This window comes from Dermacentor variabilis, chromosome 4, assembly GCF_050947875.1.
Source record: "Dermacentor variabilis isolate Ectoservices chromosome 4, ASM5094787v1, whole genome shotgun sequence".
Taxonomy (NCBI): domain Eukaryota; kingdom Metazoa; phylum Arthropoda; class Arachnida; order Ixodida; family Ixodidae; genus Dermacentor; species Dermacentor variabilis.
The window spans coordinates 91599505-91624347 of record NC_134571.1 but is presented as its reverse complement, the minus strand read 5'-3'; the positions used below and the strand labels follow the sequence as shown (position 1 = coordinate 91624347).

Sequence of the window (24843 nt, the reverse complement as noted above, 5' to 3'; positions counted from 1 at the left end):
TCGAGAGAGAAATGCAGTCCATGGCTGGCTTCGAGTCTGTTGCGATTTCGCAATTTACGTAGCACAGGATGTAGGTAGACAAAATTGTAGCATTGCCGCTAATTGTGAAAGATTTACATAACCGCTTCATTAAAGCTTTGCGTCACATAGATTTCACTACGTGCGTTGGGTCTAGATGCTTTTTTGTAGCACAGATGCAGTCATCTTACCAAACAAACAGGGTAGGGGTGTGTGAATTTTTTTCATTTTGGGAGTCTGGCAGTATGCCTCGTGCGGCGCACGCAGAACACACTGCTCAACGCGTACTCAACAGTAAAGCAACTCCATTTGACGTTCCGAAGTCTATTTTCTACGGAACAAAACTAACCGCTTTCGTTGTTTTTTCGTTGCTCTTTAGGAGGAATGGAGCTATGCAGCAGAGAGGCTGCTTGTTCGTGTTGTGTTGCGTTTTTAAAGGAGTGCTCACCTGTCTTTACCGCGTGGCCGGCCATGTATATGTGAGTCTGCTGTCAATGACTTGTTGCCACACAGGTGGGACTCATACAAATTAGCAAGAAGGCATAAGCACTTCATGAGGCGCAAAATAATTGGCGGGAGGGGTCCATCTTATATTCAGATACAAGTGTTGGATGGTATCTTTGCTATGCGCAACAAAGCAATCAGTCGCGCACGTTCCGGAAAACCCGTGAAGGCGAGACACGTAACTGGGCTTTATTGCAAAGAGCTGCGTCATGCAGACATCGCCTTTCTCTCCAAGTTGAGATAATCAACGCAATTCTGTAGACGCAAAGAACGAATATAGTGTATTAGTTGAGCGTGTTAACGCTCCGCTAAGCAGCTAAGCGGAGCGGAAGCGCGAATGCGCATGCGGGCTAGCGGAGCGAGGAACATGGTCCGCTTAGAAGCTGCCTGAGCGGAGCGTGCTGCGCAGCGCTTTGGCTAGCGTTGGCGTCAGAAAGGATTGGATTGGCTGCAGAAAGCAAGCGAGCTGGCTATCACGTGGCGTTCCCCAAGACGGCTCTTTATTTTCGATTGGATAAAATGGACGGGTAACGCATTACAATCGCACGTCTAGATACTTCATGGAGAAATAACTTATATATATATACATATATAGGTTTTACTGTATAAGAGTGATCAATAGGTGTTTATTTTCTTTCATTACCCTGAAGTTGGCCACGGGGTGCTGCAACTACGAAAGGTCCGCTCCGCTACGCTAAACGTATAACTAAAACGTAAAAATCGCCCGCCTCTCCGTTGTGGCTTAGTGGGGCAGCTTGGAGCGGAGCGTAGCGTAAGGACGCTCAGCTAAAACACTCTAATATCGGTTTTCACATTTGCAATGCCGCTTCTTATATGGTGCAATCCGTCTACCAGTACAAGTGTAGCACCATGGCAGGGATTGAACATCTCCGATCTCTCCAACCATGCTTGGTCGCAAGACAGAGATAGATAGATAGATAGATAGATAGATAGATAGATAGATAGATAGATAGATAGATAGATAGATAGATAGATAGATAGATAGATAGATAGATAGATAGATAGATAGATAGATAGATAGATAGATAGATAGATAGATAGATAGAGAAATAAAGCAAACAAAGGGATAATAACCAGGGCTATGAGCGGTTTACTACCCTAGATTGCGGGAGGCGGAAAAAGAAGAGAGAGAGACAAGGGAAAAGGGAAATAGAGAAGGGTGAACCAAACTGAGCAGGTTGGCCACCCTGTACTGGGGAAGAGGAAAGGGAACTAAAAGATGAATAGAAGTTCATGGTAAGCACTGAAAGACGCACAATGAAATCTTCATTGTTCAGTTCATCCATGCCTCGATGTGAAGCAAGGCTCCGAAGTGCGGAAAGAAAAGGGAAGGGTTTGCGAAAGGAGGACGAACACGCTATTCCTTCGTTATTTTCTTTTCGCACTTCAGTGCTTCGTGCTGCAAATCACGCCAGGAACTTGGACCAACTTCCCCAAATCAGTATTCTTATCTAATGTAATTAAGTTTGTCACATATGTAGTCATAAGGTTGGCGCAAACAAACAAACAAAATATACAGCAGCAATTTTGTGCTTTAACCGATCGCACATATGCAGGAAGCCATGATTGTAGGATTTTGTGTCAAACTTATGTTATTTAATTTCCTTAAATAAAGGTATTAGGATAATGAGATAGAAGTTCTTGAAGTAACTCTTAAACGGCCGTTTCTGAGGCGCTTCTGAACATCTCAGTTCGTCGGTCTCTCCAGCTTGGCCTCGTAAGAAAGCGGTGCGTTGATCGTTATGCTCGAAAAAAAAGACAATGAAAAAAAGAAGCTCTTTCTAATGTCCAGCTTTATTCGGTACACCAAAAAAGTAACGAATGCGAAAAGGTGACCATTGGAACGTGACCGAAGGTTGCAGTTGGAACATCTCAAGTAAAGTGCACGCAGAGTGCACAGCGCCGGAAACCTCGCGGTTCTTACGCTCTTCTGCTGTTTGGCGCTAGCGGGCCCGCGAGCCCAGCTCTTAACGCCGCTGGCAGCGTGTGCTCGTGGAGGGCAAAATTATTTGCTTCGAGAAGGGACAGGCAGAGCAACGGGAGTGGTGAGGCAGCGGCTTTGCTCAAGGCGAAACAAAAGAAAGACGCGCAGAATCCGTACGGGGGCGGGCGCATCGAGAAGCGGTCGGCAGCGGCAGAAGCAGTGGCGTGCGCGCTCTGCGTACTCGTGGTCGTAAAGAGGAGCTCGTAACAATTTTACGAAGCTCGTGGAACGGACGGAAAGCGAAAGGCAGAAAAGTAGGGAGATGTAGGGTGGGAGGGTGGGGGGAGGCGGCAAGGAGGCAAGAGTGCGGCAGAAATGAAAGGAGATAAATCTGCATTAGAATCGAAAAGAAGGGAGCGAATCCCCGGGCTGAAAGGAAAGATTACTGCGGCGGAACATCCAGTCCGCAGAAACACAATGGCAGAAGGGCGGACTCTCTTCGGAGAGAAGCGCGGGGTCCGCAGCTCCGCGAAGATTTCTGCCCTGCTCTTGCGGTCCGATCACCGCGAGAGAGTGGTGCTCTTTGCTCGAGCACCATTTGCGTCGATTTGTTTCCTTCGTAATAATTTGCGATGTTATTAACAACGCTGCGCAGAGAAAGACGCTTTCAGTGAAGAAAAATTTGTTCGCGTGGAACAATAGACGCGAAGCTGCGGAAGCGCGGTCCACGTTACAATGTTGCTAGAAGCAGCCTCACTACAGCGCTCATGGCGCTGGCTCTTGGTATTTCCTGAAGAACCAAAAGAAATTAGATTTTGCAAGGTCGTGCCGAGGCTTAACGTTTGATCTTGTTTGTGATTTTGGCTGGTCTCTCGCTTTGGTCTTTGCGCATCATAGTTGGGGAAGCCACCTCGAATTGGTAAGACGAGAACTTGTGATGCTATATGACTTCAAGAAGTTTGAAAACACGTACAGCGGTTAAAGTGTGATTCGGGGAGCAGGTTTAATTGTGTGAGCCAGAGACACCTCGAGGGCAACAAGGAAGAAACGGCAGCAATCACCGTACACATACATATATTCAACCACACAAAATGGAAGTACGAGGGCACACGGCCTGGGGGGCAAGCCAGACAAGGGGTCCCTACACATCGTTCAGAGCGGCTCCCACAGCGCACTCACAGTTTGGCTGGCGTTGCGTCGCTTGTCGAAATGTACGAGCGGAGATGGCAGGCGAGCTCTCCCAGATTCTGGTTAGTCGGCTTTTTGACGCTGGCCAAAGACGTGTAGTTTAGAGGTCCCCTCGTGCGTCTGCGCTCGACCGGGTCCGTCCGACAGCTGTTAGCCTTCAGAACGTTGACGTCCTATACCCAAGCCAACGCGTCTTCCTTGCTCCGCTTGTCAACTCCGTCTGCGTGCCGATATAGTCTCTTCGTCTTCTGTAGGCTGTGTGAGCCACAAATTTTTTGGGCGATTCACTGAACGCTCTTTTGCGGCACTTGCTTGTTTGTCGGTGTTTGTCTTCTTTATTTTTCTTCCCTGCATGTGCGATACCAGCGTTTTGCCGCTTCCACGCTCGAGCGCATACACAACCACACGGAAGGTTCGCTCCCACGGGTACGTCGTGGCACTTGGTCCAGGTTATGACATTGACTCGACAGGCGGGTTAGCTATTGCATGACAACAGCCTTTCACCTATGCCAGCGAACACATTTATTATGTTGGTTCTCGTTTAGGGGTTAACCGCTTCGGAATTGTTCGAGGGTATTAGAATTGAAAGCTGTGTCTTCATTTGGAGATAAAAGTTCACACGTAATGCGGGAGGATGTTAATCGGTTCATAACACGTTAGGACAAAAAGAAAAGAAAAAACAAAAGAGAGAAACATACACGAAAAGAAGACAGACGCCCACCTTCACCTGCATGGTCTCTGTCCCTGTCTGTTTTGCCGCATTGAGTATACCGAAATAATTTATTTAAACCCTACATTGTATTTCAATTAATCTTCAGCAGTTTCTCCTCTTTGCTTTTAATCTTTCGACGCTTGCCTTGTTTTTGCTCTGGAGGCCGAAGGAAACGAAAAAAAGAAGAAATACAGGTCTCACCTCTTTATTGCGCATATGTGTGTTTTAGGGGCCCGGTAAAAACTCAAAAGGTCAGTTTTCATAGTGAAATTCTGGCCTGACATTTTATACCGACGAATTGCACGCTGCCCCTTCAGTTCTGTATCAAAATCTGTTTGTCTTGATGACATTGTAAACGAACACACAAATATTTTCATGGCCACCGCAATGGTATTTTTTATAATGTGCGAAATATTTTTACGTGCGTCGTCCATATGTTCGTCAGGCTTTGACCAACAGATTGTAAGCAATGCAGCAGATGAGGTTCCGTAACCTCCACTAATTTTTAGATGGGATGAATTATGCTCCCCTCCATGTGTTTCTATGTCCATAAACCATTCTGCTCTCAAAACGAACCGCCGCGACATGAAAGTCATGTCGAGGCAGCTGCTATATGTGAGTCTTCACAGATATGTAGGACCGCCATCATTTGCAAAGCAGAAATCATGATCCGAGGCAAAGGTTGCTAGTTTCCTGCCGTTGGAAACTGTCTTGACGCTTCCCCACAACTGATGGTGAGCATTGAAGTCACCTATAATTGCCCAAAAATCCGTGGTCTTTGTAAATATGACTTCGAGTCTCTTGTATCCAAAGCCACCTCCTGGATTTACGTCAGCATTGATAAGTGTGAAGGACACACTGTTCTTTACATGCAGGCAGGCGTACTGGTTGTCATCATGAGACTCTGCAGCTTGTGCGACGTATGTAAAGTCTGTGTAAATGTACACGATGACTTTACTCTGCGCACCGCATTTGGACGAGACAAGGATTGGCATCCTGACAGTCTGATCAAAGCTCATGTATTCGGTACACTAATGACCAGTACAGGGAAGCGATTTGTAAAGAGATACTTACAGAACTCTTACATGCGGGACTGCATTACACGGGAACATTACGCTTTTCTGACTTCAATGCGAAAAGAGGGCAGTGGGCGAGCCATGGTGTTTACTGAAGGCTTGCAAGCACTGGATTAAGAACAGCCAGCAGTTGCACAGAACTGGGTTGACAGAGTCTTCAGCTTAACTCGAGAGCACGCGAACGGTATTCATAAGAGGCTGAAGTATCTCTACTACTTGATGAACTCCCTCAGTAAATTTATCGGAAAACCGAAGCTGCGTTCTTCTCTCCCGAAGTGGGCTGTGTCGCTTGAAGTCACTGTGGCTCTGTTTTTGGCCTTGGCTGTGACTTTGGCCGTTGCTTTGGCTGTAGCCTTGGCTGTAGCTTTGGCAGTGCAGGCCATGCTTAAGTATTAATACACTCGGGTGCGTTCTTGCCCTCAGAGTTTGACTCCGCCACACGCGGCCTATGGGTAGAGGAGAAGAACTCGTTGGATGTGGGATACTCTACACAGAGGCATCGGCGTTCTTTGAGTCCGACGGCGTCTTTCGCCATCTGCATCAAGCCCGTCTTTCCTTAATTTATGTTGGGGCACTCCTTCGATGATGCCTCATGGGACCCAAAGCAAATGGGAACTTTGGGAACCGTGGCTAAACAGGAGTCTGTAACATGGTGTTCGGCGCAGCGCGAGCAAACTCTCGTGATCACGCACACGGCACTCACGTGACCCAGCTTCATGTAACTGCGGTATTGACGCAGCCTTGGGGTAAATGGTCATACGGGGCGTCGGGATTGGCCCGACTTGACGTGTGAGGCGGGAGATTCGCCTTGAATATTATATTCAGTCAATGGGTGTGCCCAGTCAAGACACACGAGTTATGGCGACGTCACCAACTGTTGGCTTCACTAGAATCCGCAAGCCTGCGCTGGAGATAGAGGCGTTCACGTCGTAGGTGACACCAGTAGTAGAACCACTGTCCAGAGGGATATAGGAGTGGGCCTTCATGCCACCAGATTCTGTCTGTTTGCTCAAAGTACTCTGCGCAGTCTCATGCGCAACGTCAATAGCGGGAACATTTTTTCATGGGTAAACTCTGACATCCGTGACTCCAGTTGGCGCCACTGCTTCAAGGAGCACCAAGACAGACTGCTCTTAGGTAGCCTCAGTTTCCCGCCGTGGTTGGTTAGTGGTTTTGGCGTAATGCTGCTAAGCGCAAGGTCGCGGTACCAAATCAGAAGTTGGCGATTCCAAGTCTGACGCAAAGTAGGATGGCTCGGATACCTTCATACTTGCTAAGTATCGGCGTTCAAGTCGGAAGTCCTAGACATCGTCCTCAAGTGAAGCGACCATCACATACAACAGCATCTTGACTACGACAGTAGCCTACGTTCCTATCGACGTCCCGGTATGCTTGAATGACAACTCCAAACAAGAACTTCATGACTTTTTCCTTAAAACTAGTCACTGGTCTTATTCAAAAGGTTCGAGGGAAACCATGGAAAATTATCATTGCCGTAGACATAACAAATGAGAAAACGGTGCAAACTCTACTTGTCATGTCTCAACTGTGTGGTGTGAACACGCGGTCTTATATGCCACAGGGCGCGCATGTAACAGCTGGTGTCATATCTGATTTTTACCTATAGAAATTCAAGGCAACGTTCTGAAAAGCATGATCGTTTGCACGCCACCATGCAAAATCGTCTCGTCAAAGGGCGTGAAGATACTCTTTGACTGCGTAAAGCTAACTAGCCATATAAAGGCTGGACTGGTTCGATACCCAGTTCGACCTTCATGTCACCAGATTCTGTCTCTCTGCTCAAAGTGCTCTGCGCAGTCTCATGCACAACGTTAATAGTCTTTACAGTGCCGTTAACGTCCGAAGATACGTCATGTACAAGGTTAATGCAAAAGTGTGTGGTCTGTGCCAAATTGGGCAAAAATCACGACGTAAATTCTTGTGACCGTCGCACATCTTGCTGCCCTAACTGTGAAGGTGAACATTTGGCAAGAGACAAAGACTGTCCCACACTGAAGCAAGAATTAAAAGCTTTGAAAAACAAAGCTAAAAAGAAGGCATCAGGCGTGGGCTGTGTCGAGAAGACACGTAGCCATAGCGCCCGTCCAGCGGTTGCAAATGCCACAACTGAGTATGTACCGCACGTTCAAAGAATAGCGCCAACACCGTGCACCGGAGGGAAGGAGGGAGGCGGAACTTCTTCCTCTCAGCGACTTCGTGGCCAGTGTTTCCATCGAAAGCATCAGAACCTTTCTCTACCGAGATCACACCGTTGAAAGCGTCCGAACTAATTTCTGCCAAGTCTCCGTTTACAGCATAAAACATTTTAAATAGGGCGCCCAGAACGGTCTGAGTCGATGACGATGCCTAGCTTATCAACCTTCTTAAGATGCTGTCAACATCATTAGGTTGCCGGTCGTCAGACACCAGCAGCATTAGCCGCAGAGCAACTTCTCGAGGCTCTCGTTCCAGTTCTTGACGGCCTTCACTAGAAATAATATGAACATATGTCGAAATCCTCGTTCATTTGTGCTGCAATGGAATGTCAGCTCCCTAGGACCGCGGCATGCTACCCTAGCCCTTCGCCTCCTCGCAATGAAAATCCTGTCAGATGGTATAACGCTTCAAGAAACCGATGTAAAAAAATAATTCAGGCTTCCAGGCTTCGTAGGCGTCCACAGCAACATTCGATGAACATTGCCAGCATGCGGTACTTTTCAGTGCACGGACATCACGCATACACGAAATGCTTCAGAGAGAGAGAGAGAGAGAGAGAGAGAGAGAGAGAAGGGAAGACAGAAAGGCAGGGAGGTTAACCAGACTGAGTCCAGTTTGCTACCCTACACGTGGGGAGGGGAATGGGGAGTGAAAGAGGGAGAGAGAGAACTTAGGTGTAGGATGTCTATAGTCGGGCACTCAAGTCTGTTGCCCTCAGGTAGCGAAAAAGCGCTCGAACTGCTTTCTGGGCCAATGAGCTGTGAGGCCAGGCTCCCAAGATCTTCGCTTCCGTAAATGGCCTGTCATCCAGTCTGTTCAAGGCACACTGGAGAGTCGCACGTTGATTATCGAAGCGAGAACAGTGGCACAGAAGGTGACTGATGGTCTCTTCACACTTGCACTTAGCGCACATTGGTGAATCCGCCATTCCAATACGATAGCTGTAGGAGTTGGTGAATGCTACTCCTACCCACAGCCGACACAGCAGTGTTGCGTCACGTCATGGAAGGTTCGCTGGTAATGTAAGTTTCAGTGATGGGTCGAGGCTGTGTAAACGACACTTACAGTTCTGTGGTGTATGCCAGCAAGCTAACGTGATTGTACGAGCGAGACTGCGAAGCTCTCTTGCAGCGTCGACTCTGGATTTCGGAGTGTCGGTGAGCCAGCCTGGGCACGTCGGGCAGCGTCATCGGCGAGGTGATTACCAACGATGCCACAATGTCCCGGCAGCCACTGAAATATGATATCATGTCCTCTTTCAGATGCACAATGGCAGGTTTCGTTGATTTGTGACACCAGCTGTTCATAATTGCCCCGTCGTAAACTTCGCAAGCTCTGGAGGGCTGCTTTCGAGTCACAAAATATTGCCCATTTGTTGGGCGGTTCTTTTTCAATGTATTCCACAGCAGCGCGAAGAGCGGCCAGTTCAGAACCTGTAGATGTCGTTACATGTGAAGTCTTAAACTTGATGACGACCGATTGAGATGGTAGAACAACGGCGCCTGTAGAATTTTCTGAGACGGAACCATCCGTGTAAACATGAATTCGGTTAGCGTATGAACAATGCAGAAGTTCCAATGTGATCTGCTTGAGAGCCGCGGTGGTCAGGCTAGCTTTCTTCACTATTCCTGGAACAGCAAGGTACACTGGAGGCTTCTTCAAGCACCACATAGGGGTTGGCGTTCTTGTTGCGGGTGAGTGCCTCAAAGACAAAGAGTGCCGGTTAACCGCAACTGATCTGGAGAACGCTGCCTTGGGTCTTTTCTCAGGCAAGCGAGCGAGATGGTGGTCAGGGACTCTGGATATATGGCGAACATGCTCCCGGAGTGCGTCGATATCTATATAGGTCCTTATTGGGTGGTCTCTCGCGGTGGCAATTGTTGCCACGGTTGAAGCATTTCGAGGTAGCCCCAGACATGTTCGTAAGGCTTGGCCTTGAATGCTCTGTAGGATATGGATGTTAGTTTTGTTAGCATTGGACAGCACTGGTGTGCTGTATCGCAAGTATCCTAGGAAGAGCGTCCTGTATAGTTGAAGCATAGATGCCACGGATGTGCCCCACGTTTTACCGGCAAGAAACCTTAATATATGGGAGATAGAAGTAAGCCTCTTCTTCAAGTATGCGATGTGGGGGCTCCATGAAAGGTCTCTGTCTATAATAACGCCTAGGAATCGGTGAGTTTTTGCGTAGGAAATTGGTTGGTGGTCAATAGAAATAGGGTACCAGGTCATGGGCTTGTGGGTAAAGGCGACTAAGGCGCACTTCTCGGTCGAAATACTGAGGCCTTGCGCACGCAGGTACGATGATGTTAGGGTCACTGCTTTTTGGAGCCGTGCACGCACCTGGAGACGTGTAACTGCCGAGGCCCATATGCATATGTCGTCAGCATATATGGAAAGGTGTACTGTATGTGGTAAAACGTCGGCAAGGCCAAGGATTGCAAGGTTGAACAAAGTGGGGCTAAGAACCCCACCCAAAAGCATCATTATACGTACGAGCTGACCTGCATTTCGCAGTTACTGACGCAGGTGAGATTTTGACGCCGACTTTGAATGTGCTGCTGTTGCTGTAAGTTTCAGAGATACAACGGCGACTGCGGCAAGCATATATTATCAACCGACGCAGTCTTCAGACACAACATTACTGGAGTGCTTAATCTCTCACCATCCTAGCTGTTGTTCTCGTCCACAAGACAGTCACGGTATGGAGATCAATGAAATTATTGTTAGAAATGATCTACAGTCCCTCAATGACGGCTCACTTACATTTGTCGGCAGAAGAAAGGAACAATCCATCATCGACCTTGCGATATCAACGAGACATGTGTGCCTGGCCTGGTCACATGAAGCTGCACCATGGGGCTCAGATCACCTACCTGTTTGGTTGGTTCCAGAAAACGCTCCTTGTCAGAAGACTGCCGCCTACACTGTTACAAATTGGGAAAAGTTCCGTCAGCTGATTTCAAAGGTGCCATCATACAACAAGCTATTCAAACAGGTGAGTGAGTGTCTATAGCAAGCGGCGGTACGCCGACGGCGGTGCATAGATAAACCAAACCCTGATCTTAAGCTCTTGAGGCTACGTGCTTGTCGACGCCGCGCTTACAGGAGGTCGCAGCTCTCTAAACGAAGCTCTGATAGGACGGTATATAACCGCCTAGATGCAGCTATACGGCGGCACGTAAAACAACTTCGTTGAAAGAGCTGGGCCGTACCTTGTAGTTCGCTGCATACGGCAAGCGGTTTCGGAAGCGTATGGCGCATACTGACGGCTCTACCAACTCCAGAGGTCTGCACGAATCCAACTGGTGCTTTGTGCATAATGACCAGCCGGTCAATGAAAATTCTCGCGGAAGCATTTGCGGAGCTTTTCGCATCTGCTATGTCAGACGATAACACAAACGGCGGCCTTAATTCTCTGGCAAGTCACGGTACCATAACCTCTTGCTATGGTCCTGCTTGCGACATGAATGAGGCAGACTTTGCTCTCGAGGAGCTACGCTATGTTTTAGCCTTTCTAATAGCCGCACTGCCCCACGCGAAGACGGTGTCACGTACCAAGCCTTGCGAAACATTGATAAGGTCTTTCATCGGCTTATCGTATACAATACAAATATAATATGGTGTGGTAAATGAGTCTAAACGAGAGGGAGTAAATGAGTAAACGAGTAAACGAATAGAAAGCATCTGTGGTGATTGCTGTTTTAAAGCCCCGACGTCCTGCAGAACACCTCAAGTCATACGGGCCAATATAACTAGCATATAATGTTATCAAGCTGATGGTACACTTTCGTCCAGACAGCAGATTACAGGAACTGAATTTCTTTCCTGGTGTTATGAGCGGCTTTCGCCGGCATCAGTCAGCCCTCGACAGCATTGCAGGCCTTGTATCATCGCTTAAATCTGCTCGAGAAAAGAAGCACTCTGCATATGTACTTTTCGTAGACATACGGCAAGCATTTGATTCGGTACCACATCGGGCGATTGTTTTCGCAGCTTATGAATGCGGGAATTTCGGGTCGTTTGCTTCGCTTTGTGAGCTATTTTCTATGGGAGCGCGAAATCAAAGTGTGCGTTGGAGGAGCAACAAGTGACTGTCACACTGTTAAGCGTGGTGTCCAGCAAGGCAGCGCCTTATCGCGGCTTCTCTTTGCTGGACCTCCAAGCCAATTGCCTCAAGAATGTGACTTTCCAATAGTCATAGCAATCTATGCTAATGAAATCGCACTGTGGATCAGCGGTTTTTCGCACCACGCTCCACGTCTTCGTGGAATCTTGCAGTGAGCTCTGAATGTCACATGAGAGTACATGGATGAAGTTGGTCTGCGGATTCACCCCCTAAGTCTGCCGCAATCGCGTGTCATCCTAGACAATGCGCTCGTCGAACTATGAGCCGGCTATACCTCGAATATGCACTGATAGATTGGGTACAGCAACACCGCTATCTGGGCGTAATTATCGATCATCTCCTATCATGGCGCCCTGCCGTCACCTCTGTGCTGCATAAATCGCAATCCCTATTCAGATATGTGGCCACCTTGACTGCTAGGGGTGACGGCTGTGACCAGATGACAGCACTACACGTATATCAATTCATCTGTACTTTCTGGCGTAATGTATGGGTTGCCAGTGTTGAACGTGCCGCCTAGTTTGATGTCTAAATTGGAACGGGACCATCGTGTTGCCCTGCGAGTCATTCTTGGCTTACCTCGTGAGGCGCAGTCTGTTCCATTACTCATTGAAGCACACCAGCCCCTGAGGCTGCAAGCAGCCCAGAGAGCGTTATATCACGTTGAGCGTCTGCACCGAGCATCAAATGGAAAAGCACTTATAAACCAGCTGACTCAGCGACCGTTCTCCCCCAAGGGGAAAATGACGGCATTGTTCGTTGCCATTGCTGGCAGTTCAGTAGATAGTACCTCACTGACACGCCCGAAGGAACACCATAACGAATGCCCCTTTCCCATTGATCTTTCGATTCCCGAGATACACAACAAGTCCGTCCAGCCTGTTTTGGCACTATTCCAGTTGGCCCAGCTGCACTTGTTTGAAAAAATATGGGCACCATCTTAAAGTATTCACAGAGGCACCAGTAAGCAGCGACGTTCAAGGCGCTGCAGCAGCTGTCTTCTGCCCTTCGACTGACATATGAAGGGTGTTTAGAATACCTCATCCGTCCTTATCAACAATTGCGGAGCTGGCATCGATTGATGTTGCTCTGAAGTACTTACAGGAAGAAATAAGCACATCGAAGGTCGTCGTTTTCACAGACTCCCGTGCTACCCTTACCAGGTTGTTGAGAAGGGATCGAAATAGCCCAATTTTACGCAGCATAATAGAGCCCGCCGACAAAATTATTTCTCGTCGGGTGTCTCTCATTGCCCAGTTGATGCCTTCGCACGTGGGTATTGCTGTAAATAAAGAGGCTGATCGCCTCGCTTCAACTTGTGCTCTCAACGGGAGTGACTGCTCATAAATTTATTGCGTGATTGACATTCTCGCTCACTTGCATATGCTCACTTGATTCGCTCACTTGATCTCGCTCACTTGCATATGTTGCAAAATGCTTGAGCATATTATTGCGTCGAACATTTATAACCTACTCGAGTTTAATAACTTCTTTTTTAATAACCAGCACGGGTTCCGAAAACCTTTTTCGTGTGATACGCAGTTACTAGAGTTCACCACTTACTTGCACTTTAACATGGATAATAACCTTCAAACTGATTGCATCTTTCTTGACTACTCCAAAGCATTTGATCGCGTAGCTCACTGCCGCCTCATCGCTAAGCTATCTGCTCTTAGACTCGACTACCTAACGCTATCTTGTCTTCGCAAGCAGTTTACAGTCGTCAATAATTTCGCTTCTTCTTTTTCTGATTTGACATCCGGTGTTCCGCAGGGCAGCGTGCTAGGCCCTTTGATTTTTTAAATTTGTATTAATGACCTACCTTCTAACATTTCCTCTTGCATGCGACTATTTGCTGACGACAGCATCGTATACCGCAATATTGAAAGTCATGATGACCATTTGATCGTCCAAAAGAACCTTAACCTCATTTATACTTGGTGTGATAACTGGCTTCTGACGTTGAACTCGAATAAGTGCAAAACAATTTTCTTTACTCGCAAACACTCACTTTCTAACTACACGTATTCTATAGACAATGTTTCACTGCCCCGTGCGGTGTCATATAGGCACTTAGGCTTGCATCTTCCATCCGACCTTTTATGGAAATTACATGTCACCAACATATGTGCTAAAGCGTCACAAACACTGGGTTACTTACGTCGAAATTTGCGTAATTGCTCAGCTCATACACGCAAATTGGCATATTTAACCTTCGTCCGCCCACAGCTTGAATTTACTTCATCCATCTGGTCGCCTCATCAAAAGTATTTAATCTCAATACTGGAAGCCGTACAAAATAGAGCCGCTCGATTCATTTCATGTAACTATGACCGCCATTCCAGTATAACAAAAATTAAGCTAGGCATTTCACTCCAGACGTTACGTATTCGTCGTTCTGTGGCTCTTTTATACTTAATACACAAATATATTCACAGCGTAACGCCATCCCCACTGCCACTTGAAAAACCATTACGTACATCCACGCGCCTTCATAATCACCTCAGCATCAAACGCATATTTGGTAAAGCTAAAGCGTTCAATTCCTCGGCTTTGCCACAAGCCATCGCACTTTGGAACGATCTTCCAGATGCCATTGTTTCAATCACTAACCGTGAACATTTCCGTGAGCGCTTATATACTCATTTTACAAACTAAGACTGTATAATGGGGCATTTTTTGTTCTGCTTACTGTTACTTTTCTTTGTTGTTGTTCATGCTCATCACGTATTTTATTGTATAATCCCCCATCACTCAATGCTCCGACCGGAGCCTGTGATGTACCTTTAAATAATAATAATGCCCGTGTGTTAATCCGCCGGTACTGCCTAAAGCAGCACGCAGTCCGCCGTGTTGCAAACGGCTCGTTCCCTCCACGTGTTCGTGGTCCTGGCTTGCCTCGTAGTCCTAGAGCACTGTTACTGAAATTAAGAGTTGGCTCTGTGTTGATGCGCGAACGCTTGTATCTTCAAGGACGGGTGGACAGTCCGTCGTGTACGTCCTGTGGCTTTTGTGAGACACTTGAACACCATATATCGGAGTGTCCCGCATTCGTACCACAACGTGCACAAAGTGCAATTAAGGAATATGGACTGATTGAACTCAAGTGTACGACCATTGACCTTGCCTGTTTCTGAGAGGGAGTGCTGCTCAACGCGACCAGGCCCATAGAGCCTTGCTTACTGTCATGCAGAAAACTGATTTGACCTCCCGTTTATCGACATTTTTTCTGTGTTCCTACCCTCTTTTGTCCGTGTCTCTGTCATTTGTCTATTTTCTATTTTCCATCTTACTTCTTTGCTTCCTATCTGCGTCTCCTCTTCTCCTTCTTTCATTCCCTCCTCCCCAAATAGTGGGCAGGCGTTGGGCCCCTCTCAGTGGCAGTTGTCAGCTTGCTCCCTCCTTGTTTCCTTCTTTTCCTCCTTTTGTTTACTTGTGTGTTTCAATAATAATAATAATAATAATAATAATAATAATAATAATAATAATAATAATAATAATAATAATAATAATAATAATAATAATAATAATAATAATAATAATAATAATAATAATAATAATAATAATAATAATAATCGTACTGACTGGCAGTATTCCGAGCTGGGCCTACAGTTGACTTGCTTGAAAAAAATATTGTACGTAGTAACGACCTGGTGTTCAGTGTTCGTGCGCTGGTGTGTTTGGTATAATGGCAAGAACGATCGTGAAATAATCGTGAAACGGAGAAGCACGGTTTCAACACCGTATTGTTAAGGGATACCTGTACGAGACGATGTAGAGGAGGCCAGTAGAAGCAATCTTCACTCGTGTTACAGAGAGCTCGCAGCGGATGTGAACGAGGGGTGAAATGACGAGGGAGATGTAGGAAATGAAGGAAATGTATGCCGCTTTATCTGGAACGTCGGTATCGGGCAGCGTCAGCACGGCATCGTTCGTACTGTTTCTTGCGTTCGGAAGCGAGTTGCTCTATAGTTCCGTGCTATGTGCAACGTCATCCATTTGTTTCTGGCGTAATCTGTATTCACACCAATTCTCTGCATTCCTGCGTATCAATTCTTCTGCACTAAGCGGCTGTGGTCGTCTTGACACCATAACGGTAAATACGACAACGCTGCGGCTACACGAGCTGCTGCGGAAGGCGGCGCAGCGTGAACTGATGAGGCAAGAAAACTACTGCAGGTGTCGGTACCAGGTGCGCTGATGCCTCTCCGATCCCAAGCCACAGCTTCTCCACAGTTCCTGTATAGAGTTCTGGTGCGTGCCTGACTGCACAAGTGACGCGCTCACAGAGACGCACTCATGCGAATGCTCGCGCGATCGTAGTCGTGCTCTTCCACAGATGGCTGGCGCTATCTTGAAAATGATCGTCTTACGCGAAGGAGGAACAGACGGACAGTTTTCTCGTTGGGTAACAATAGAAATGCTTACAAATTTAAAATATTGAGCACCCATTCCACTCTAGTAGATGACGAGCGAATTTTTTAGCACATCATACAGGGTTAGACCAGGGTAAATGTATTTATTTTCATAATTTGGTGATACCAGTGACGATAGCTCTATGATTACAGTGATATACACTGATTGGTTCGTTTACAACCTTTGACAGAATCTTGGTCAATGTTATATCTATAAACCACTGTTGTTGAGTAGCTCAGTGACTAGGATTGCTGTGGCACTTCAAACCAAACTTTTCTAGTGCAAACTGAGTGAAGCATTTCTTGTCTGGTTTTGAAATGTCCACATTGAAGCCTTCAACAATGTTCATAGGGGTATGATGCCATCGCGTATAAACCACTCAAAATGCGTGGTCATGAACTTCCTGATATCGCACTAGGGTGTGCCTGGAGATATACGCACAGTGGATATCACAATTCCGCCTTTCGTTTTTGCGGCACGGGCACTCATTCCCACAGTCACTGGCATTGTCCGCTTGTGAATTAAGAGGAGAAATGTACATACATCTTGTAACCACGGACCTTACGGAATTATCAGCCACTGCATTTTTTGCTTGCTTACGGTGGTATGAGCTATTAATGATCACAGTTTTAAACATTCTGTTCTTTATGTTGTATGCGCGATTAGAAAGAATGTAAGCACTGTTCGTTTCACTTTGCTGAGCGCTTGTAGCATCTGCCTTGCGGCGCTCTTAGCTATTGCATTTTTTCTTGCTGACGGTCGTATGAGCCATTGATGATGATAGTTTTTGTTGGCGCACACAAAAAATGCACGGAACCCTAGCCACATACAGATTCGCTGTAATATTGAGGCCTTGGCCTCTCTTCGCTTCGCCTTCGGCTCCACACAAGGTCAAAATCGTCATCGCATAAGTTTGAATAACAGATTATAAGTTCCTTAAGACCAGTAGCATGTCGCGATCGTTGAACAGTTAAACTAAAGCAGAGTTTATCTTCATATTCAACAAGACCGCAAATTGGTCTCGGAAAGTTACGATTTTATTTAGTATGTTGACAATTTTCATGAAGTCCATATTTGTACCGAATAACAATACATATACGTACAGAGGTGTGTTGCAACACGTACTCTAAAAGGTGAGGTATTTTTCTAATTTACAAGAACACGAGTGCTAGCAGATATACATGTTATGACAATTCTTACTACGCAGCTGGCTTCTACAACTGCCACCTCCCGGTATATGAGAACCTACACTTTTGCTTTCATGCAAGGTTTAGTTTACTTAAAATAGAGAATGTAAAAAAAATTCTGGACCGGGGTTTCCTTAACAGTGTAGTTTCCTTTGCGGATCTCAGGATGTGTGTAATTTCTTTTCACTGAGAAACATCTTTTTTTTTCTCGCCCCATTTCTAACTACGTTCCAAAGCTTGTACTTGCAACGAAGTGCGTGTTTGCCTTACATTATACAGTTAGACTGCGAAATTTTTCAAACCAAGATTTTGAAAGAGAGGCTACTCAATTGCAATGCGTTGCTATTTTTAGAAAAGTACATAAAATATTGCTAGAGTTGAAAGAAATATGAAACGACGAAGGCCGCCAGTCACTAGCGATTTTAAAAACGTTTATGAGAGACAACGTGTTCTTAACCGTTAGGTAGCAGATGTTACACTTATTCGCGGATATTGATATCGAAGCCGTACAAAATGTTCTTCATGTTCATCGTTAGGTTTGTTCTAAAATTATTTATTTTATCGCGAATTAGTCAGTCCACTGAATAATAAACTGGCCCACAAGATAACCTGTCAGACAACCAATATATCTTGTGTCCCGGTGCAATCTCTCCACTTCCATGAACAGAAATCTTAAGGGAATATAACGCCCACAAAAACCGTTTTGTTGTTGCTGTTTTTTTCTTGAAGTGGTGAAAGTGTTGTGGGTTCATATTATCAACAACTAGGAATGTTTCATCATAATAGAACAAAATTCATCCGTATTCGTCAATCATTCGACGCGGTTACAAACTTGAGCTCGAACCTATCACAAGATAGTTCTTACATTTGCAAACTACTGAAAAAAAGCAACATATGCAGTTGAGTGCTGTCCTTAAACGGTATCATGCACGAATAAATAGTGTTAGCACTGGCAGGGAACTAATCATGAGCTTACAGTGGCCCAAGTACACTTATGTGCTTCTGTTTACGTAATGTATCAATTACTTAATATAGTTGCACTGTGCTTTCATAGTTAGAATGCTTAGTTTTTTTTTTTTATTTAACGTAAGATTCATATTCAGAGAGATCCTTTATTAAAGTGCCTTTTAACGAGCACATTTCCCCAAATTAGCTGGAAAACATGCATACTGTTACGCGTCAGCTACTAAGCGTCGAGGCTACACACTCCGGAGAAACAATTGATGTATCTTCAAACACGTTACTAATAAATCGCGAAAGAAGAGGCAAAGTAGCGGCAGTCATGACTAAAGGTGGTCTCAGATTCCTTTGAGACACTGATTGAAAGGAGAGTTGTTTTACTCCAGATGAGACGAACCAAAACATAGAGCTATGAAAACGAATGCCCGAAAGATGCATCAAGAAGCACCAGAAGTGAACCTTTCTTAGATCCCCACTGTACGGTCTGCTTCTCCCCCGACGACCGCCTTTTTCACTTCCTGACTTCGAGTGTTCCTCCCCCAGGTCGGCGCTGTTTTTTCCCGAAACGCGCGGAGATTGAAAAATAAGAGGCCTGCCTAGCTCACTCGCCGTTTATGCTACCGGCGCTACTTCCAAAGGAAAGCCAGCGAGATTCGAAGAATGCCGAATGGATCAGTGATTTCTGCAAAAAACTCCCCCCGAGCTTCTTTCCGCGCGATGCCTCCCGGCTGGTCAAGCAGTCCGGATACAATGAAGACACGTTTCTTGGTTCGAACGCGCCGAGAAGTGAAACACTCCAAGAACGGAAGGCACATGCGAGAGAGGAAGAGAGAGAAAAAAATAGAAACGTGCCCAAATAAATGGGGAATCTCGCTCGGGGCGATGCTGCAGAGAGGATAGAAAGTTTAAAAGGCGTCTCTACCTCCTCGCGTCAGCCGACCGACCTTTGACGGAATCCGAGCGAATAAATTTATAGCCGAGCCCTCATTCTTTTCGGGAGGCCCGGAGAAAGCGCGGCGTGGTTCTTCCTTCACCGGCTCGCTGCCGATCTTTCTCTCTCTTTTTCTATGCGGCTGTAACATTTTGTCCTATCTTCTGTGTATTTGTCCGCCTGTCTGTCGTTGTATCTTAGGCTGCCCTTAGTTTCTTTCGGACGATTACACAGCCCCACAGTACAGATCCCCGGTGCTTCCGCGATTCTAGCTCGCTTTCCTCTTTATTTTTTCTCCTTTGTATCTGTAGGGAGACGACCCGTAGAGCAACAACACGTGCGTATGTGGCTTAAATGAAGATAAATAAAAAAATGCAGGATAGATTGAGGAAGGGTTAAAAAGAAGCCACTCAGAAAAGCTGCACCTTGCTGTAGAGAAGAGCCATAGTTTTTTTGTTATCCAGCCTCGAGCAAATTCTTCGCGGAAGCTTTAAAAAACAAAACAGGGCAAACGTATAGGGCGATCTGTACGCATAAACGGGACATGCTTAGGGAAGAAATGGTGCTTCGAAAGAGGGGAGGATAGAACAAACAGTTCAGTAAAAGGCGAGACCACGTAGAAAGAGAAAGAGGGCTAGAAGAAGAAATAAAGAGGGGGGTGGATGGGGGGGGGGGATGCGAAAGCACCCATCGCATATTTATTCAGGCTCCGGTCGTCGGCAAGCGGTGTTCCTTAATAGGGTTGAGAGGTCCGCTGTGGATGCTCGCAAAATGCCGGTGTGATCCGTGCGGCAGCCTTTCTACCCGAGGTTAGCTCCATCAATCACAGAGAGGCGGGGAAGGCTCGGCAGAGTGCTCGAGGGAGAAGACGAGAGTTTGAGCAAGGTGAGAGAGAAGGAGGCGGAAAAGCTGAATGATTTTCAAAGAAACAAAAATGTATACACGTGAATTCTACGAGAAGCGACGAGCTTAGAGTGTATCTATAACTTGGCGCGTCGCGGCAGTATCTTCTCCACCGCTAGCGCGTGTTCGCGCTGTGTGCAGGGGGGGGGGGGGAGGGGGGGGTTGGTAGGCTTTGCGCCATGTGACATTGAAGTATGTCGGTTACATGGAAGACGACGGAGAAAGGAACTTAACCGGCGTGGTAGAATTAAAAAAAATAAAGGAGCAGGATGAGAGGGCGGAAAATAGCGTGGAGGGCTTTGCTATGGAATGGGGTCTGGGGAAACGGCTGGCGAGTGCTGAATAGGCTTTCCGAATAGGGGGCAGGTGGGGAAGGGAGAAGTGGAGAAGGCGTCAAGCTTGTCGACCGAGGGGAGTCCCGAAAAGGTGGCTTGTGGACGAAAGCACTCCGAGCTTAGTTAAAGAGGGTGCTGGCGTTGTGCCGTTGACTATCGACGATGCTGCCCGAGTCTATCTAACGGCTTCACGCGTGCTGATACCCCGTTTTCTTTTTTACACACCGGCAATGACTCTATATATGGAATTCATGGTTTCTAGTTTACAGATTGTGGTTCACTGCTCCCGTTCAGTGGTTGTGGTGGCGAGAGACAGATGTCCTTACTTTATTTCCTTGCTATTTTTTGTCCCAGCGTTTGGATTGATGCTCGCAGGCAGGAATTCACTTACGTAAGCGATACCGCATCGTTCGGCGATAACGGATCAATAGCAAAGAAAATCCCTATGACGAAAGCTGCCCCAGACATTGAAAAAAGAGTTTAGAGGGTATACCGATTTGCGAGAAGATGGTCCAGGCTCAGAGTAGCGTGCACCCCTTGCATAGGAGTTTTCCCAGTAGACGGCGCAGGCTTTGTATGTTAACGTACGAGCTTTTTTTCCGGAACGTTGCTTCACCCCTGTAGAAGCTTGAAGGGAGCTTCTGTTCCATTTTCGTTTTGTGTAAATAAAGATGAAAGTGAAAAGCTGAGGTTGCACAACTGGTTGGCTTTGCTATAAGAAATGTTAGCTGTTACTGCGAGAAATTGGCAGGAGTGCTGGCGAAAAAAAGGCCCTCGGGGTCATTCAGCTGCGGTACTGACCCTATGTTATTCTTTGAAAGTACGAAAGAAATGTAGTTCAGAAATATGCGTACCTATTTGGAAAACCAAATTAAGCGAACGAAAGGTGGAGGCAGGTTGCAAAGGAATTACGTGTTGAAGGACGAAAGAAGAAAAACAGAGGTAAAGAACGAGGTTGGGAAGCTAAAAAAGAAAAGAAAAAGGAAAAAAAAGAATACAGTGGAGGGAACAAAGTCACAGTCAGCATAAAATCACACTCTTTTAGGAAGAAGGAGTATATATAACACGCAATCACTTTTCCTGATTGTCAGTATAGAACAGCTGTGCAGAATAATTATTTGGGCATTATCCCGAACGCGCTTCAATTTTATCACAAGTGCACCTTTAACATATCACATACTGCTGCTCGCGCTTCAGGGACGATTTTTGATTGTTCAGAGAGCGTACGTGTTAGAAGATCTTACGCTGTGTAAAGCAAATATCAAATAAGCATCATAGATAAGCAAAGTTTTCATATATCTGCACAATCAGCCGTGCACGTAATCTCTGCCAATTGATATTTTACGCTTCATACTGTCACAAGACTTTATTTTCAGTGGGGCCCCTCCGCTTGTAGGATGTGTTTGGATCGCACCGATGGCGCGAGTTGTTGTGGTCGCACCGCTGGTGCGATCGGTTGGGAACTCGGCGCTGACGCCCGTGGTTGTACCTGGGTCGCAAGCCCCAAAGGTAGCGTTGGCCTGGCCGCCTGGGGTACAACTGGAAGCATCCGAAGGTCCCGGCAAAGCATGAGTCGACTGGTAACAACAAAACAACTTGTTTATTTTAACATCGCAAAGAGTTGGCGGTCAGGTTGACCGAAGTAGAGAGACGGGAGAGCACTTTACTCAACAGAAGAAATCGGAGCCCTCCCTTTTTGGCGTCCGGGGGCAGCTGTTTTTATACTCTCGCAGTTGAGGGCAAGAACGAACCCCTCAATAGACGAGCACGTGATTGTACAATGGGTTAAGGTGACGCATACTGTCGTAGCGCCGCTGGTCGGGCACAAAGACTGGGAGGAGAAGGTAACCTCTGCTCTCGTAGCGCCTCTGGTCGGGCACAATGACTGGGAGGAGAAGGTAACCTCTGCTCTCGTAGCGCCTCTGGTCGGGCACAATGGCACATACACTCACACACGCACAAGAAGACACGTGGCATCGGAACATGCCTGGAAACGCCTGGAAACGCCTGGAAACGCCTGGAAACGCCTGGCGGGGAGCGTAGCGGCGACGCCGAACGGGCCAAAATGTCTGCCGCATTGTTGCAGTCGCGCCGGCTAAACCGCGCGTCGTAGGCGAAACGTAACAGACCGCCCCGCCGGGGGAAGGAGATCCCGATGGACAGGGGACTGCATCCGCTGTCCGGAGGGATGTCGCTCGATGATGCTCATAACCGAAGTCGGGCGTCCCTCGACGTTTCTTGAGCGCAGCGCACAGAGAAGGCCTCGTTCTCTCGTTCAGGTTCGCACGGGACACTGCAAAGTGACTTCGGGAGAGTTCACATTCTGGTTCTCGTTCCCGGCAAGCGTTAGAATTACGCTGAAACTCAAGCGCTCAGTCAGCAAGCACGGCACAACCCTCACTAAGCCCTGCCAGGCTCTTTCCCTTTTTATACCACTGCCTAGTTCCTTACAGTAGTCTAGCATCACTCAGAACGCGTCCACAAATTGGAAAATTGCACTAGAAAACATATCATCACTTTGAAACACTAAACAAAAGCAATATGTTAAACAATCCTGCCTCAGGAAGAAAAACATCAGTAACAAACAATTTTGAGGCTGATTCCTACGTTAGGGGCTTCGACTTAAGCCATCGGCGTTACCGTTGAGACTCCCCTTTTTGTAACGCACCTCAAAGGAATATTGTTGCAAAGCGAGGCTCCAGCGCAGGAGGCGGCCATTTTTGGGAGAGATGGTCTGCAGCCATTGGAGAGGGCAGTGATCCGTCTCAATGATAAACCTCGAGCCGGCTAGATAGCATGACAATTTCTGAACGGCCCACACGAGACACGCACACTCCTTCTCGGTGGCGCTATACGCCTGCTCACGACTGGTCAGCTTACGACTAGCATACAGGACGGGGTGTTCTACTTCTCCATTTTCCCGTTGGCACAGTACAACGCCCATGCCTCGCTCACTAGCATCGCATTGAACAACGAACCCTTTTGTATAGTCTGGCGATCGTAGCACAGGCTGGCTTGTTAGGGCACTCTTTAGGGCGCTAAAAGCTCTTTCCTTTGTCTCGTCCCAGACGACTGTTTGAGGCTCTGTTTTTCTTAGAGCATCCGTCAGGGGAGCCGCGATATCAGAGTACCTAGGGATGTACCTCTGATAGTAGCCGGCGACACCCAAGAACGACCGAATATCGGTCTTGGTGCGCGGTTGCGGAAAGTCTCGCACAGCGGCCACTTTTATTTCAGAGGGGCGGCGACGACCCTGACCAATCACGTGACCGAGGTAGACAACCTCGGCCTGTGCTAACTGGCACTTAGGAGCCTTGACTGTCAAGCCCGCTTCGCGCAGGCGGGTTAGCACTGCCCGCAAGTGTGTCATATGCTCAGACCAGGATGCGGAGAATATCGCTACGTCGTCTAGATACGGTAAAGCGAATTCTTGCTGTCCCCGCAACACTTTATCCATGAGGCTTGAAAAACAGTATGGCGCGTTCTTCAAACCAAAACTCAGTACTTTAGGACGGAATGTTCCCATTGGTGAAATGAACGCCGCATACCTACTAGCCTCTTCTGTAAGTGGAACCTGCCAATAACCCCTGACAAGATCTAGGGTGGAAATAAACTGAGCGCTACTAACTTTCTCAAGGCGCTCCTCGATGTTAGGGATCGGATAAATTTGATCCTTAGTGATGGAATTAAGCCTGCGGTAGTCGACGCAAGGACGAGGTTCCTTGCCCGGTACCTCAACTAAAATCAAAGGGGAGGTATAATCACTCTCACCTGCCTCAATAACACCGAGCTGTAGCATTTTCTTTACCTCAGCCTCCATAATATCGCTCTGGCGGGGTGACACCCGATACGCCTTGGATCGTACTGGCTCTGGGGAGGTAAGTTCTATATCATGAGTAAGTACAGAAGTCCTACCAGGCCTCTCAGAGAACAGACCTTGAAACTCTTGTAATAGCTGGTGTAGTTCGGTTTTCTGCTCAGGCGACAGCGGTGCTTTACTGATAAGGTCACTAATGACTTGACCGGTGTCTTCCCTGTTCGTCACTGAGCCTAGTCCCGGAAGCTCGACCGGAAGCTCTTCAGGAACGTTTACCATCATGCACACCACTGCTTCCCTTTGTCTATAAGGTTTGAGCAGATTACAGTGGTAAACTTGCTGTGCTTTCCGCTTTCCTGGCAGACTTACCACGTAGTTAACGTCCGACAGTTTCTGAACAATTCGTGCTGGGCCCTCCCACTGCACGTCTAGTTTGTTGTTTAGCGATGTGCGCAATATCATGACCTCATCGCCCACCTCAAAACGACGGGCCCTGGCTGTCCGA

At 47.1% G+C, this 24843-nt stretch overlaps 1 protein-coding gene across 3 annotated transcripts in view; it reads left to right on the top strand.

Moving 5' to 3' along the window:
- LOC142579494 (cell adhesion molecule Dscam1-like) overlaps positions 1 to 24843 on the top strand; it is a 605191-nt gene that overhangs the window by 95438 nt on the left and 484910 nt on the right. The window lies entirely within an intron of this gene.